Source organism: Cynocephalus volans, chromosome 1 (assembly GCF_027409185.1).
Source record: "Cynocephalus volans isolate mCynVol1 chromosome 1, mCynVol1.pri, whole genome shotgun sequence".
NCBI classification, from domain to species: Eukaryota; Metazoa; Chordata; class Mammalia; order Dermoptera; family Cynocephalidae; genus Cynocephalus; species Cynocephalus volans.
The window spans coordinates 73,230,109-73,245,994 of record NC_084460.1 but is presented as its reverse complement, the minus strand read 5'-3'; the positions used below and the strand labels follow the sequence as shown (position 1 = coordinate 73,245,994).

Sequence of the window (15,886 nt, the reverse complement as noted above, 5' to 3'; positions counted from 1 at the left end):
ATGCAAATCAAAACCACATTGAGATACCATCTAACCCCAGTTAGGATGGCTAAAATCCAAAAGACTATGAACGATAAATGCTGGCGAGGCTGCGGAGAAAAAGGAACTCTCATACATTGTTGGTGGGACTGCAAAATGGTGCAGCCTCTATGGAAAATGGTATGGAGGTTCCTCAAACAATTGCAGATAGATCTACCATACGACCCAGCTATCCCACTGTTGGGTATATACCCAGAGGAATGGAAATCATCAAGTTGAAGGTATACCTGTTTCCCAATGTTTATCGCAGCACTCTTTACAATAGCCAAGAGTTGGAACCAGCCCAAATGCCCATCATCGGATGAGTGGATACGGAAAATGTGGTACATCTACACAATGGAATACTACTCAGCTATAAAAACGAATGAAATACTGCCATTTGCAACAACATGGATGGACCTTGAGAGAATTATATTAAGTGAAACAAGTCAGGCACAGAAAGAGAAATACCACATGTTCTCACTTATTGGTGGGAGCTAAAAATTAATATATAAATTCACACACACACACACACACACACACACACACACACACACACCGGGGGGGGGGGAAGAAGATATAACAACCACAAGTATTTGAAGTTGATACGAGAAGCAAACAGAAAGGACATTGTTGGGGGGGAGGGGGGAGGGAGGGAGGTTTTGGTGATGGGGAGCAATAATCAGCCACAATGTATATCGACAAAATAAAATTAAAAAAAAATAATAATAATAATAAAAATAAACAACCAGCTCTAGCAAGAACTAAGAGAGTGATATCTCACTCACTACTCGGCCCCTCCAGGGAGGGTATTAATCTGTTTATGAAGGATCCACCCTCTATGACCCAAACAGCTCTTAACACTGTCACATTGTGGGTCAATTTTCAACATGAGCTTTGGGGGAACAACATACCCAAACTCTATAATTTTGCCCCTGGCTCCCCAAAACTCATGTTTCTCTCCATCCCAATAGTTCCAAAGTCTTAGCTAGTTTTAATACCAGCTTAAAAGTCCAAAGTCTCATTTGAGACTAAAGGCAAAACTCCTTCCAGAAAAAAAAAAAAAAAAGATGACTGGTAAGGGGATCTTAACCCTTGACTTGATGTTGTTAGCGCTATGCTCTCCCAAGTGAGCTAACTGGCCATCCCTATATAGGGATCTGAACCCATGACTTTGGTGTTATCAGCACCACACTGTCCCAAGTAAGCCACAGACCAGCCCATGACAGCCCTTTTAAGCTGGCTCCAGTGTCCTTTTGACATAGTCCCATTATTTTATTTAGCAATTTCTTACTTTACATCACAACAAGATGGCCCAGACCCATCTTGTACTTCCTCTGCTGTAGCTCTGGACTCAGCCATTTCTCTAAGGAGCTCCAGTATTTGGAAACTAATATCTGAGAGCTAGGTTTGCTTGTTGCTGTAGGGGTATCTTTATTTTTTGTCCCTTTTAGTAGAACAAGCTACAAAATATAAATACTCACATGTCTACATTTACAACTTCTTGTCAATATCTATAATTTTATTTTTACACATGTATATTAAAATTATGTATTCATACTGCTACTTCCATTTAAATTTATTTTAACATAGTTTATTCTTATTTTCTTCCTTTTCATATTTCTAACTCCTTTCTTTAACTTGCAGTGATGTCATTATTCTCAATATATTTCATTATTCTCAATACATTTACTCATATGCTCAACCCTAAAAGCCACAGACAGTACTTTTAGAATTGCTAACGCATATTACTATGAGCTGGGCTCCTTTTAAATCCTAACCCGATAGTGATCTTTAATCTGGGTTGAATCACAAAAATCAGACATGCAACCCAGTACTTTTCCCACTGTACTAAATGTGTAGAAAATCTGTTCATTCACATTTCTTTTTCTTGCTAAGATATTGTCTTTGAATAGGTGTCATTTGATTTACAGAAAGGTTACCAGTGTTCAAGTCTGCATGTTTCATTTCTTAGGCAATGACAATTGCTACATGAGTATCGTTAAATACATTAGTGACACTTTTTTTTATCATGTATAGGAAATAACTAAATAGTATTCAAAGCTTACGATTAATCAGCTACAAGCTTAGTGCATACCTCTGGGCAATTATTATATATTCTGAATGGCAGCACAGCTTATGTGTCTTTCTCTATTGTTGCATATAATTTTTTGAAAACCTAATTACGTTAAAGCTTTCCTATGTTGGAAGCAGAGGGGGCAGGGGGCCTTAGTATTATTCAAACCTAATAACTATGGATTTCAGTATCTATTAATATCTAGGCAGATGTTCTTCCCTTATATACAAATAAAAGCTAATAATTTACTAATGTACAAAACATGGCAGTGGGCACGGTCTAGGATTCCATCTATTAAGATATAATATGGCCCTGGCATACTTTCTACACAAAACTCAACACAACCCATGACCCTTTACTGGGAAACCACTTCTCTACTCTGTCACATCTGAGCTGTCACTCACTATGACAGAGCTAAACCAATTTACAGTATTAAGTACATATTTCTCCCAAAGCATAAATTTCTCCCTCATAACAGCCTCCAATCTGCTTTTACCTTACTCAATAAGTTGTTCATTTCTAGTTACTGTTGAGTTGAAATCAAAACAGCCAACACAATTGCCTATCGAAAGTACTAGACCCTATCTCATATGGGAGCCCCACGAACATGCAACAGCAGCTTTATTGAGAGGACAAGACTCACATTTGGATGAGTATGATTTACATAGTTTTTAGGCAAATGTTTCAGCTAAATTCAGGTAGACAAGGATTATTATGAGTGATCAGTGGGACTTAGGCTGTCGTTTGAGTAGGATTTAAAGGGTGAAAAAGCCAAGGAGGGTCTTGTAGGTGAAGGGACTACTGTGGATAGGGCAGAGAGGAGAAAATCCACCTGGACTTCTGCATTTGTGTTTCCCTCAGGCATCTCAAACTCTGTGTGTCCCAAACAGAATATAGTCTCCCTCTCCTCGAGGCTGTTTCTCCTCTAATTCCCTGTGTTTGTGAATCCAGCATCCACCCTGTGGTCTATGTCAGTAAACAAGAAGTCGTCTTATCCTAGTCAAAATAATATCATTTTTTTTTTTTTTTACTTCCCCATCTCCCTAATCTATCAGCCAGGCACCCAGGACAAATATATAGTTTGAAGAGATTTTCACACTTTTTTCCCTAGTTTGGCTCTACAAATATGTCCATATTTTCTTCTGCAGTCTCATTTTGCATCATTGTCCTTTCTCTCTGTCTGTGCAGAACTATTTAGAGCTCCCAGGTGCTTCAGAGATTCTTTCCATTTTGGACCCACACAGCTGGCTCTCTTTGGCTTGCAGGACTCAGCTCATGGATTGTTTCCTTTGAGAAGCATTCCCTTCCTCTTCAGCTGCCCACCTCATCTTAGATCCATCACACTTCGCAGCACATTCTATGGCAAGTTTTCTAATTGCTTCTAGGGTTTTCCAACTGCCCTGTGAACATTTGCAGGTCTTGTTTGTCATCGCATCTCCTGCACAGTCGCACATGATAGTGATTAAATAAATGCTCAAAAAATAAGTAAGTGAAAGAACTAATAGCTATTTAGAAAAGAATAAGTAGCTCAGGTTGTTTGAAGTCCAGGATTTGTGTTAGACAAGTTGTGAGTGGGACATACATGTGAAAGGACTGTGTAGAGTTTTAGTATTTTATGTTGCAGATTATAAGGCATCATTAAATGTCTTTATGGAGGAAAACTGGCTTGATAATAGAAGTGCTTTAAGAAGATCAACCATGATAATGGGAATGTGTGGAGGAAAGGGGACTAGTGTTGGGATACCAGCCAGAAGGCCAGGTCAGTAACTTATATGTGAGACGATAATGACCTGAGACATGTTGGTGGGGGGAATAGAAGGGTTGGGTACACTTATAAAATTAACAAAGAGACATTGTTTAGTAGTATTTATTGAAATCTGAAAGGCAAAGAATCAACTAGAAAATGTTTTCTTTGTATATGCTAACTGAAAGTCTCATAAAAGTTAAAGGCAGTTATACAAATTAATTAGAAAAGCACCTTATAAAAATAGACAAAAAAGGATGGAAAAAAGTTCACAGAAGAAAAAGAAGAAACAGGAAAAAATTCAACCTTGTTAGTAATCCAAATTACAACTCTGATGAGATAGCATTTATTTTTATCCTTAATATTTAAAAATATAATTCTCAATTATGTTTGAAATATGGTGTCAAAATGAAAATTCATACTTTCAAAATTTAAGTAATGAAAAAAATTGATAACCCTTTGCTCATAATTAATCATGCTGAAGTAACAAAGCAAAACTGAGGTTAAACCCATCCCAATTGCTCAGTGATACTTTGCATCGGTATTTATGCTCTGAAAAACAATGAGTGACAGTAACACACGTTTGAAAGTTAGCTAAACGTCAATTATAACCACACTCCAGTAAGGACACCACCAAGGATGAAATTCATCAAATCCCTACACCCTCCCACTTCTGAAAGTCTGCCAGTTCCTTAACTCTATATTTCTCAAAGCTGTACATAATATCAACTTTTGCTTTGATCAGAGAGACTATGACTTATAAGTACATCTTTCCCATGCATAAGCTAGCAATAAAGTCAGATTTTTTTCCCTTTAGATAAAAAGTGGTTTATTTCTTCAGTAGGTGAGGGTTTCTCTCATGCACCTGATGCGAGGGTCAACTGACTCTGATGTCAGTTTTTCTGTACAGAGATTTAATAAAATTCATTAAGGACTTTTGAAAGTTTGAATTCATTGACCCAATAGTTTGATTCTAGGAAAATATCCTAAAACAACAATCGAAAATGAAATCTTAATTATAATGATATCCATTATTAGATAATTTATATTAGCAAAAATTTTTTAGTGGTTTCAATGGCTAATAACTTAAAAAGCTGAATAAACCATAGAATATTACTTGAATGAGTTGTTATATAGATGTTAAACAATCTTTTCAAACATAGATTACATTACACCCTGCTAATGAAATAAATAATAAGTAATAGGAGAGGATTTAAAGATCCTCTCTGAAATATGATCATAAACATGGGCATGTGTGTATCTGTAAAATATTAGAAATATGAGGGCACTTCAAAAAGTTTGTGGAAATAGAATTAAAAGATCTCTAATTCTTTCCATGAACATTTTGAAGACCCCTCATACATATATCCCAAGATTTGCATAATTATCTTTCCTTGGTGAGATTATACATGAATTGTTATCTTAATAATTTCACATATTTTCCAAATCTTTTTTACAGTAAGTATATACTTAATATCATAAAAATACTTGTTTAAAAAGACTATAGGTTGAGTGATTGTGAAATGTTGAACAGAAAGATAATTCCAGGATGATTAAGTTGGATGTTTGTGATGAGCAGTGCAGCGCAGATGGGAACTGACTTTTGGTAGAGAATGAGGAGCAAAGCTCCTGACTTCTCTTCCCTTGTTTTTTAAATGTCATGGTATCCAAGCCCAATCTGTTATTTTCTTATGAGTATTTCTCTTCTTTCAGAACTTCACAGTGGGCTATACAGATGCCTTTCAGACAGAACAGCTGATAGCCAAAGAGGTGTGCTGCTAGACTAAGTTTATCAAACGCCACTTCAATCATTTCTTCTAGACCAAATATGCACTGGACTTTAACAAAGTTTTAAGCAATTTTTGGACTTGAAGTTTCAGAGAAAAGTTCTCAGCCAATACATAATTTTTGTCTTTGCTTCTCAAAACCATGTGTTTGTGTCTGTGGTTAAGCTTTTAGAATGTGGATTTTTAATGGTTCTCTTTTTTCCCTTTTCTAGTTCTTCTGTTCTTTCTCCAATTCTTTATTTAATACGCTCCCTGAGGATAAAGTACATGTGCCTATGGAACAATGGGATGCCAATCCACATCCATGCTTGTTCTTTGCAATCTTTGCCCTTTTAGCCTTAAGATGGCTCCAAGTGGAGCTTCCACCTGCCCTGGCTTCTGGGACCCTGAAGGAGGGAGGGGCTAGCATTCTTCTTTTACAGACGGGACAGTAGTTGCTTTCTTTCCTGAAGCGGTACTGTTGTCAAGATTTCTTCTAAAGTACCTAAATGTATATATGTAACTTTCCACCAAAACAGTGAGGTTTTCTTTTAAAGCCTGCCTAGTTGAATGGAAAAACAGAATTCTACCTATCACCATTATTTTGTACCTGCTGCCTTAATAATAACACAGGCATTGCTACACACAAGTATGCTAATCTCTTTTCTGGTCTAGCTTCTCCCCCAAATTACTTAATTAACTGGCTTCTCTGCTTGAATCTTCCAAATGAGAAGAACCATACTCACACAGTTTCCCTCTGGGAGCCACATGTTTCTTCCCCAAGAGTAGTTGTGAGTGTTTGCAGATTATGCTACATTAAACTCATCATTTCCAATCTCAATCATGCCTTTAATTCTGCTAGATGATCCACTGAAGTTAATTTTATCTGTTGTATTTTCAGAGAGACAGTAATTTCTCAAGCTTTACTTTCTGGTTTCAAATCCCGACTCTTATTACTTACTAGCTGTGAAACTTTGTGAAAAGTACTTAATAAACTTTATGCCTATGTTTTTTCATTTATTAAATAAGGATAATAATTTGAGTATTGAATGATTTATTTCAAGTAAAGTACTTAAAACAGAGCTGCGTAGAAAGATGATATAAATGCTACCTCTCATTATTTTTAATCTTCAATATTTGCTCTTCTCTGGCTCCTTCCCATTCAAATTTAAAGATGCATATCCCACCTTAAAAAAATCTTCCTTTATCCCACATATGCCTCCAGAAGGCATTCTGTTTCTTTAATCACTTTCATTACCCAGCACCTTGTGCCTTTATTTACAGTCTTTAATCACTTCCTCCTTCCATTAGTATCACTCACACACACATACTTCAAAACATGGCAATCTGGCTTCAGAGTCCATCAAATTGCTGAACAATCATTATCTACGATCAGCAAGAAACTCCTAGGCGAATAGAATTCTTATGCCTCTGACCACTATCCATTGTTCGACACTGTTGAAATGTTTTCTTCTGTTGTGCTGCACTGGTTTTCTCACTATGCCATTGACTGTACCACTCACCCTCCTTTAAGGACTAATTTTTCTCTGCCTTTGTCTTAAATATTGATATTCTCTGGGGTTCTTTTCTAGGCCTTCCTTTCTTATAATAATGTTTAGTTCAATTTACTCCTGCAGCTTTAAAAACTATCTAGAGATGACTCCCAAATATGCATCTCAACTTTATTCCATAATCTATTTCCAGAGTTTATGACTCATGTGTCCACATGCCTACTGGGCATCCCTACTTGCATGGCCCTCGAGCTCAAAAGTTGGGAACCAAACTTACCATTTCCTCCGGTCAGTGACTTTTCTTGTGTTCCCACGTCTCAGTAAATGTCACATCCTTCCTCCCATGTGGAACCAGAAACTTGGATGTACTCTGTGACTCACCATTTTGTTTCCCTACTCTCGACATCTAATCAATATTGAAAACTGCCAGTTCTTCCCAAGAAACCGTCTTTCAATTTGTTCATCTTTCTTTATCTTGACTGCTATTATTTTAAACAAAGACATCATCATTTCTTAACTCGTTAAGAGCAGCAAATTTTGGGTGATATTCCTGCCTCCAGCTTTGGTTCCTCTACCCATTCTCCATTCTGCATCAGGATGCTTCTTTTTAATGGAAAACTTGCTCCTACCATATCCTCCTCTCCCAGTGAATACATTTCAGTGGCTCCTCCTTGACATAAAGAGAATCCGGGCTCCTTGCCACACTCACGGTCTCATATGACCAGCCCTGCTGGCGACTCCAGGTCCACTGCTCACCATTCGCACCTTCCACTTGTCCTATAAGAACACAGAACACTTCAGCGTTCCCCAGACATAACTTGTCTTCAATCCTACTACATCATTTCTTCCTTCCAGAACACTCTTCCTACTACTTACCCTCCTTATCTGTCTGTATAAGTTTGCTAAGGCTGCCATAACAAAATACCACAGACTGGGTGGCTTCAACAGCAGAAGTTCACTTTCTCACCAGTTTTGGAGGTTGGAAGTCCAAGGTCAAGGAGCCGGCGGAGTTGGTTTCTCCTGAGGCCTCTGTCCTTGGCTTCCAGATGGTCTCTCTCTTGCTGCCTCTTAACCTGGTCATCCCTCTTCATACACACACACCCGATGTCTCTCAGTGTGTCCAAATTCCCTCTTCTTAGGTCCCACCCTAATGATCTCATTTTGATTTAGTTACCTCTTTAAAGGCCTTATCTCCATATAGAGTCACATTCTGAGGTACTGGGTATTAAAGCTTCAACATATGAAATTTAAGGGGACATACTGTAGCCCATAACACTGGCTAATGCCTGTGTATTCTTCAAATTTCTCCTTTGAAGTTAATTTTTTTGGGAAAGTATCTATTATTCTTCCCAATCTGATTTCTATGCCTGCTTTTGAGCACTCATAATACCTTAGAGTTCCCCCTTCAGAAAACATGCTATATTGTCTGCCTCCGTTACTATATTTTAAGCAATATGAATGCAAAGTTTATATATTTTTGATCACTTAAGTGTCCCTAGAATCTAGTACAATGTGCAGCACATAAAGATCATCAAATTAATGCGTAAGTAAATGTGTTTATGCATACAACTCTCCTTGTTTTATTTCCTTGCCTCTTTTTCCAGCCTTATTATTTGTCAGTGATCCACTGTCAACAGCAAGGGGAAACTAACTTGCCATTCTCCAAACTGATTGCATCCTTTACTAATTCCATGCCTTTGTTTACTCTTTCTGCCTGAAATTCCCTGTCTGAATTTCTTAGCCTCTGTAACACTTGCTAATCCTTTGGGGTTAAGCTCTTCTGGAAAACTTGAATATCTATAATATGTACAGAGACACCTCCTGGGCTCATAGCTCCCTGTGCTTATCTCTGTTATAGCACTTAATACCTCTGCTAGACTGTTTGCTCGTTACGGAGAGTGATTGTGTGCGCGTGCGCGCGTGCGTGCGTGTGCGTGTGTATTTGTATTTCATAAGCTGATCAGAGTAGTTGTCAAATAGGAGGAGCTTAATACCTATTTTCTGAACAAGTGTGAGAAAAAAGCTGATTGTAGTGACACTTAAGATGTTCTGTTGAACGTGATGAGAAGAAAACTTTTTGGTTACTCCTTCAGATGCAAAAGTTTTGAGGAAGGAGCAAGTCTAGTGTGCAACACGAAGAGCAGAGTTCAGTGTGGCTGAAGAAGAGAGTGAGGGAAGATTGGAAAGGGATGAGGTCTGAGAGGCAATTTGGGTCATATCATGCACAGCAGTTTAAAACACTGAAAAGACTTTGGCTTTAACTCCGAGAGTGATGAAAAGAAAGGAGAGGATTTTGACTTACGTATTTGACAGTAAGTTGGTAATAGGCTATGATGGATCAGCAGAGGGAGTGAGAAGAGGAAAGGTGGGGAAAGGACAGAAGCAAGAGACCAGTTAGGAGATCCCGGTATTAATTCAGGTGAGAAATGATGTATTAGGAAGGGTACTGGGACAGACTGTAAAAAGTGCCTGGAGTCTGTATATATAATGCCAGTAGAGCCAACAGGATCATTGACCAGTAGAATGTAGGGACGGGAGTGAATGAAATGAATGACTGGGGGGGGGGGTTCTTTATGTATAAGATAGGTCTTTTGGTATCTAATTGACTCACTTTGTAGATGGCCGAGCATTTAAAATGGATGCTATGAGAAACTTGATGATTCTGGAGCCAAAAATATATTTTAGGACTGAAGGTAAAATGTTGATTAAGAGAAAAATTAGAGCCCTTTGAAGAGATTAAAAGGGAATTTTTATTTGGTATGTTATTACATGTATAAAAAGGACCTAATTACAGTTGAGGGGAAACATGGAGGAAAAGATAATAAAAAATTATTTAGAAAAAAAAAAAACTTAAAGAATTTACTACAGTGCCAAATCTTTCTCAATATAAAGGAATAGTGATTTGAAGAATGCAATAAAAAATTACTACCTAAAAAAATGAATAAACCCAAATAAAACTTGTCTAGGTAGCCAGTAAAATTGTATGTTGTTATTTGCATGAAGTATAAAAAATATTATCTGCAACTACTGAAAAAATACTTTTTACTTACAAAAAGAAATACATGATTCAAGAATTTATTCCTCTAAAATAAATATGTACAGACCTCACCAGAGAGGATTTTCCAAAGAAACCTAAGTAGTAAATAGAAATAATTTTATATGGGCCGAACCCGTGGCGCACTTGGTAGAGTGCTGCGCTGGGAGCGCGGCAACGCTCCCGCCGCGGGTTCGGATCCTATATAGGACTGACCAGTGCACTCACTGGCTGAGTGCCGGTCACGAAAAAACGACAAAAAAAAAAAAAAAAAGAAATAATTTTATATATTGCCAAGTATATACTTAATAAAAAATATCATGATTTTCATTTACATAATAGTAATAGTAATTCATTTTTTGGAAGATATTTATTATACTCTGCTTGATTAATGTTAAAATTCCTTTTATTCTAGATACATTAGTTTCTATAACAAATTTGCTTAGACAAAATAATTTTACTTCTATTCACTTCTACAAAAGAGATTTTCATTAATTTTTTAAAACTTGTTTTTTATATCATGAGAAATGATTGGGATGTGGATATTTTTAATCATTAACTTGTCTTTGGTCTATTTCTTCTTTCATTTTCAGATGACAGATTTTTTTTCTCTCTCTTTTGAAACTTTATCCCTTACGTTTTGAATTCTGTATGATTTTTTTACTTATTTTGACATCTTCTTCGATCAAATCATAAGTATGGCCAGAAGATAAAGAAGAAAAATAGTTCTTACTTTGAGTGGAAGTATCAAATGTTAAGAATAATTGTGCTGCAAGAAGAAACAAGATAACATATTTTATAGCTTCAAAAATCCTACAGAAAATTGCATATCTTTTTTTCTTTTCAGATAAAACAGTGGAACCTTTCTCTTTCTCCTTTCCTTTTATATTTTAAATAATCACATTAGGGATTGAAACACAATAGCATATTTGCACTTGGCAGGTATTTATATAATCATATTATACAGCTATTCATCACAAATAATGTTTTTACATATAGTGTATTTAATGTGGGAAGGCATATTCTTTTTTCAAATGCTCTTTTGTATAAGATTGTAATTTCATCCAAAGGTTATAGTGGCATAAAATATGACAGAGAACATTTAGTTTGGCTCTTCACTGTCATTAGAATCACAAGATAGAATTACAGTTCTGTGGGTAATATTTTGGAGCATTTACCGATTTAAATTTTAATAAATACCAGCTTCAAGTTATTTTAAAATAGTTCCAAGCCAGCTTAATTTAATAAAAAAGAGCATTATTTTTCATTTACATATCAGTTTCTACAAACCTCCCATTCTATCTTCCCAATAATTTCTACCATTCTTATTTTTCCCATGATCTGGAGTTTAATTTATTGGTACAGAATTCAGCTGTTATTCACCCAAATGTGATTTCAAATGAAAATATTTTACTTTATTTTGAAAAAGAATAGTAAAAAAATAATCATAGAACTTTTTGTAATTTCCTTAAAGCACAGCAAAATGATTTGTATAGATTACTAAAAACATTTGTTTAATCTAGGTCAGCATAAATTTATTGAACAACAAGTGTATGCAAACTTCTAAGTATTGTAAAGGGTATATAAGTGAATAAAACATTTTCAGTTCTCAGTAGTGGAGAGAGATATTGAATAATTATGCCAAAAGGAAGACAATGTCTGTAAGAGAGGTAAAAATTTTACAAATCTATCACCCCTGTGAGGTACATGTGAAATAAATGCCCAGGAACTTACTCAACCCAAAGGTTTAATGTAGAAGTTTTTTTATGTTAGTACTTTGCTGACATTGGAAAGCACAGATTGGGAAGTCTGGAGAATAGATATTATTTTGGGGAAATGCAAGTAGACAATCTAACCCATCACCCCTCTGAACAGAAATGAGTGAGTGAAAGTAGAGATAGAGATAGAAGAATCTATCCAGGTGTTTCTCTCACGCAACGCTTCAGTTTCCCAGTAGTAGAAGTGAGAAGATGGGTTTGATATAAAAGAAGCCTTCTGGTGATCCATCAATAGGGGACAATAACAACGTTTTGTAGGAAGAAGTGCTCTTGTCCTTGAAGAATAGTTTTTAAAGAAGTTATAGAGGAGGGTGTTAATGTGCAAGTAACAGTTTCAATATGGGTAAGGATCATAAACATGTAGGTATGGATTTTCACTCAAATATAATATAGGTATCTGGCATTATGGGGAATAAGCCTGGAATTTTAAGTTGTGATAAAACAAAAAAGAGTTAAAAAAAATCCAGGAAATAAAATTTTCATTTAATTTAGTAGGTATTAGGTATAATTGAAAGTTTGTGGCTTTTTTGTTTGTTTTTGAGGTTTGGTTTTGGAAGCTTATTCTGGTTACAGTGCATAGTCTTGATTGGAGAACAGGGTATAGTAGAAGTAAAAAACCAACAAGGAGACCGTTTTAGTGGTGCAGTGAGGTCTTGCATGGTAGTGATGAGAATGGCAACGGAAAAGAGGAGATGGCAGCATATGATACTGGTTGGGTGGGAGAGGCAGGGAAAGAATGACTCAATGCATTTGAGTTAAGATACTTGGGAGAATTTTGGTGCCATTAGTAAAACATAGAGAAGCAGAGAATAGAAACTGTTTAGAAGACATGGGGATGGTAGAGAAAAGTGATAACTATGTCTGGAGGCATGTAAATTTAAGGGGCCAGGCAGCTCTACAGATGAAAGTATCCATCAGACAGCTTGAACTGCAGAACTGTAGTGCAAAAGAGAGGTGATAAGAGAGAGTAAGAAGATTAGCTCTCTCTTGCCCAGCCCATTCTCTCCATGTGACACCCTGTGTTGCCACAGAGATTTCCCACCAAGAAGAAGGTCCTCACCAGATACACCCCCTGGACTTTGGACTTCCCAGCCTCTAACCTGTAAGAAATAAATTTTATTCCTTTATAAATTACCCAGTTTAAGGTATTACAAGCAACAGAAGTGGACTAATATACATGTGCTTCTCTCCATGCTCAGGTGGCTCTTGCATTTCAAAACACTTCGCCCTACTTTATGAAGAACTTAAGGAATTTCCAAAATGAATGTTTTCTATACCAGATTTTTACTAACATGTTGACATCAGAACATAACTATGTCAAAAGAAATGACTTGTCCTGGTCCTATTCTCAGGAATTGTTCCTCAAGTTCGCCGAGATATTTGCCCTCAGAGACATTGTTTGCCCTTTTCCTGCTCTGCTGATACCTGCTGGTTGCGTTTCCCAGGCTCCTGGGTTAGCTCTTTTCTGTTGGGGTTTGGCTACTGGAAAGTTCTGTTGAAGATTAAGGGACAAGTATGGTGTAGATGGTACAGAGGCAGTTGTCATGTATCTTATTTGGCTCCAGATCCTTCTGCTTCAGATTTTTCTGATTTACCTGAGACCTTGGATGCTATTAATATCCCTAATCTCTCTTTCACTTTGGCCTAGAGCAGTTGGCAGTTCCTGCTGTTGGTAATCTCTGGATTTTACCACCACTCCCTGATTTGACTTTCAGCTTCTTCTGTCTCTTATGTAACCATATTACTGCTTTAAATTCTCTCTGTTTAAGTCTGTTTATTTTCCTCATTGACTATTGATTGACAAACTTCTTGTTCGTAGGAGTGATTCCAAGTGTCAGGCTTTCAAAATGGGTTTGCTAGATTAGGTTCCTCCCCTATTTGTGTGTAAACACAATAATGATCTTTTTGCAGGTGGAAAATAAGATATTCCTAATACCTGGCATGCAGTGAGTTAAATTACTTAAATGAGCTCATGATTTCTTGGATGAAGTGCCAAATGTAAGGCTTTGGGAAAAGAAGTAGCAACTGCTCCCTACCAAGGTAACAGTAATGATGATTGCATTCACTGTTTTTGGAATGGATATTTCTGAATGTGAGCTTTGGAAAACTGCAGAAAGAAAAGTAGAGACTCAGGGATTGGAATTTTTGTTCATGTCATGATTAAGGAGCCAGAGATGTTATAGACACCTGAAAATAATATTTTATGTAGTGGCAGAGAAGACATGGCTGAGGATCTGGCTCAAATTCCAGTCCTACAAATTGTAGAATTATAATTTAACTTGAGTAAACAAACTTGAAAAGTGTCTTATGTTAAGGTTGGGCATTTGCACTAGCACATTATGAAATTGAGTTGGTATGTAAAGTTGCTTAAGCAACTGGTTAAGCAGATCCTGAAGGCACAAATAAACGGCATGAAAGATGGCTCATACTTGTGTAACACCCATTTCTGCACTGCTGCTCTTCCATTAACCAACAGCTGTGGCCTCATGTGGACTTTCTCTGACTAATTGATGAAGAAAGAAATGGTTGGTCTTGCTTTACAGAAAACTTACCCAATATGGTGGCACAGGCTGTGAGTTGATTGCTGCCGTGTTACAGTCCCACTCAGAGGTGACCTTGGGTGTGGTAAAGGTCAACCTTCCCATGGTTAAGACTTTGGAAAGTATTTCTAGTCATCCATTTTGTGTGGAAAGAGAGATGGCTTGAGGTAAAGTTTTATACTGACTCACGGGCAATGATTAATGTTTGTTCTCATTGGTCAGGAACTTGAACAAGATTGGAAGGTTGATGCCAAGCAGGTCTGGAGGATTAAAAAAGTCAGACGGACTTCCCCTCATTAAGGTTGACTTAACTTTTGTCTCTGATAAGTGTTCAATTTCTGAACTGCAGACATCAATACTGAATGTTATATGAAACCATTCTCTAGAGGTACTGGTCAGTTAACTTGCTGTAGGTAGATGACATTGGAATTTCTTTATTGTAAAGTAGTTTTTGCTCACTGTTATAAATATTCATTTCTTAATATAAATTTGTCTTTCGTGCCCACAGTGCTTCTGTTAGCATCACCACTTACGGACTTGGAGAATTCCTCATGCATCCTTATGTTATCCAACATAACATTGCTTCTGACTGAGGAACATGATTTACTGCAAGCAACGTGCAACAGTAGCCTTGCACCCAGGGAGTTTTCTAATCCAACCACCAACCCCATCACCCAGAAGCAAAAGGCCTGAAAGAAGGGTGAATAGTCTACTGAAGACAGGTATGATACTTTATGGGAGACCAGGTGAAGATGGGGTTTTCTTCTACTACGTGTGGTTTGTTAGAAATTTCCTGTAGATCCTGGATTTGAGAGGGATACAATATTGGAAAAAGAGCAAGAGAGAGTTTGCTTGAGTAATGGTTGCCTCATGTTAGATAAGAACAGTACATTAGCCTATGTGCTTTATATATGCTTTGAATCAACCACAGTTGTGTGATGCTAGTTCTCTCATTGCCAAAAAAAATAGGTCCTGGATGCAAGAAGAAGCAAGAAGGGTCCTTCTCAGTATTACACCTAATAACCTGTTCATAGACATTTGACATTTTTCTTTCCATTCCCATAACTTTGTCCAAGTATCTACTATAAAATGCAACAATGGGCAGTTGAAGCTGTCATCTGACTATTTTCAGACGTATGACTCCTTATACCTCTAAACTGTCAGGCAACGGAGAAGTTCTAGTATTAGTAGGGATGACTGTTCCAAGTTAACAAAAGAAAATTGTGTTACTACTATAAAACAGAAGCAAGAAATACCACACTTGGAACTCATGAGATTCCCTAGAGCTCATCAGATTACTTCCCTGGTTGATAATAAAAGACAATCCAATAAAGTCAAAACCATTAGGATTAAGATCCTTCTGGAATTAAGGTTTGGAACTCTCGTTGGATGTAGGGAATTCTGATTAGCTGACCTGA

At 37.0% G+C, this 15,886-nt stretch overlaps 1 pseudogene; it reads right to left on the bottom strand.

The window, feature by feature from the left end:
- LOC134380849 (coiled-coil domain-containing protein 28B-like) overlaps window positions 1-15,886 on the bottom strand; it is a 49,816-nt pseudogene that overhangs the window by 9,378 nt on the left and 24,552 nt on the right.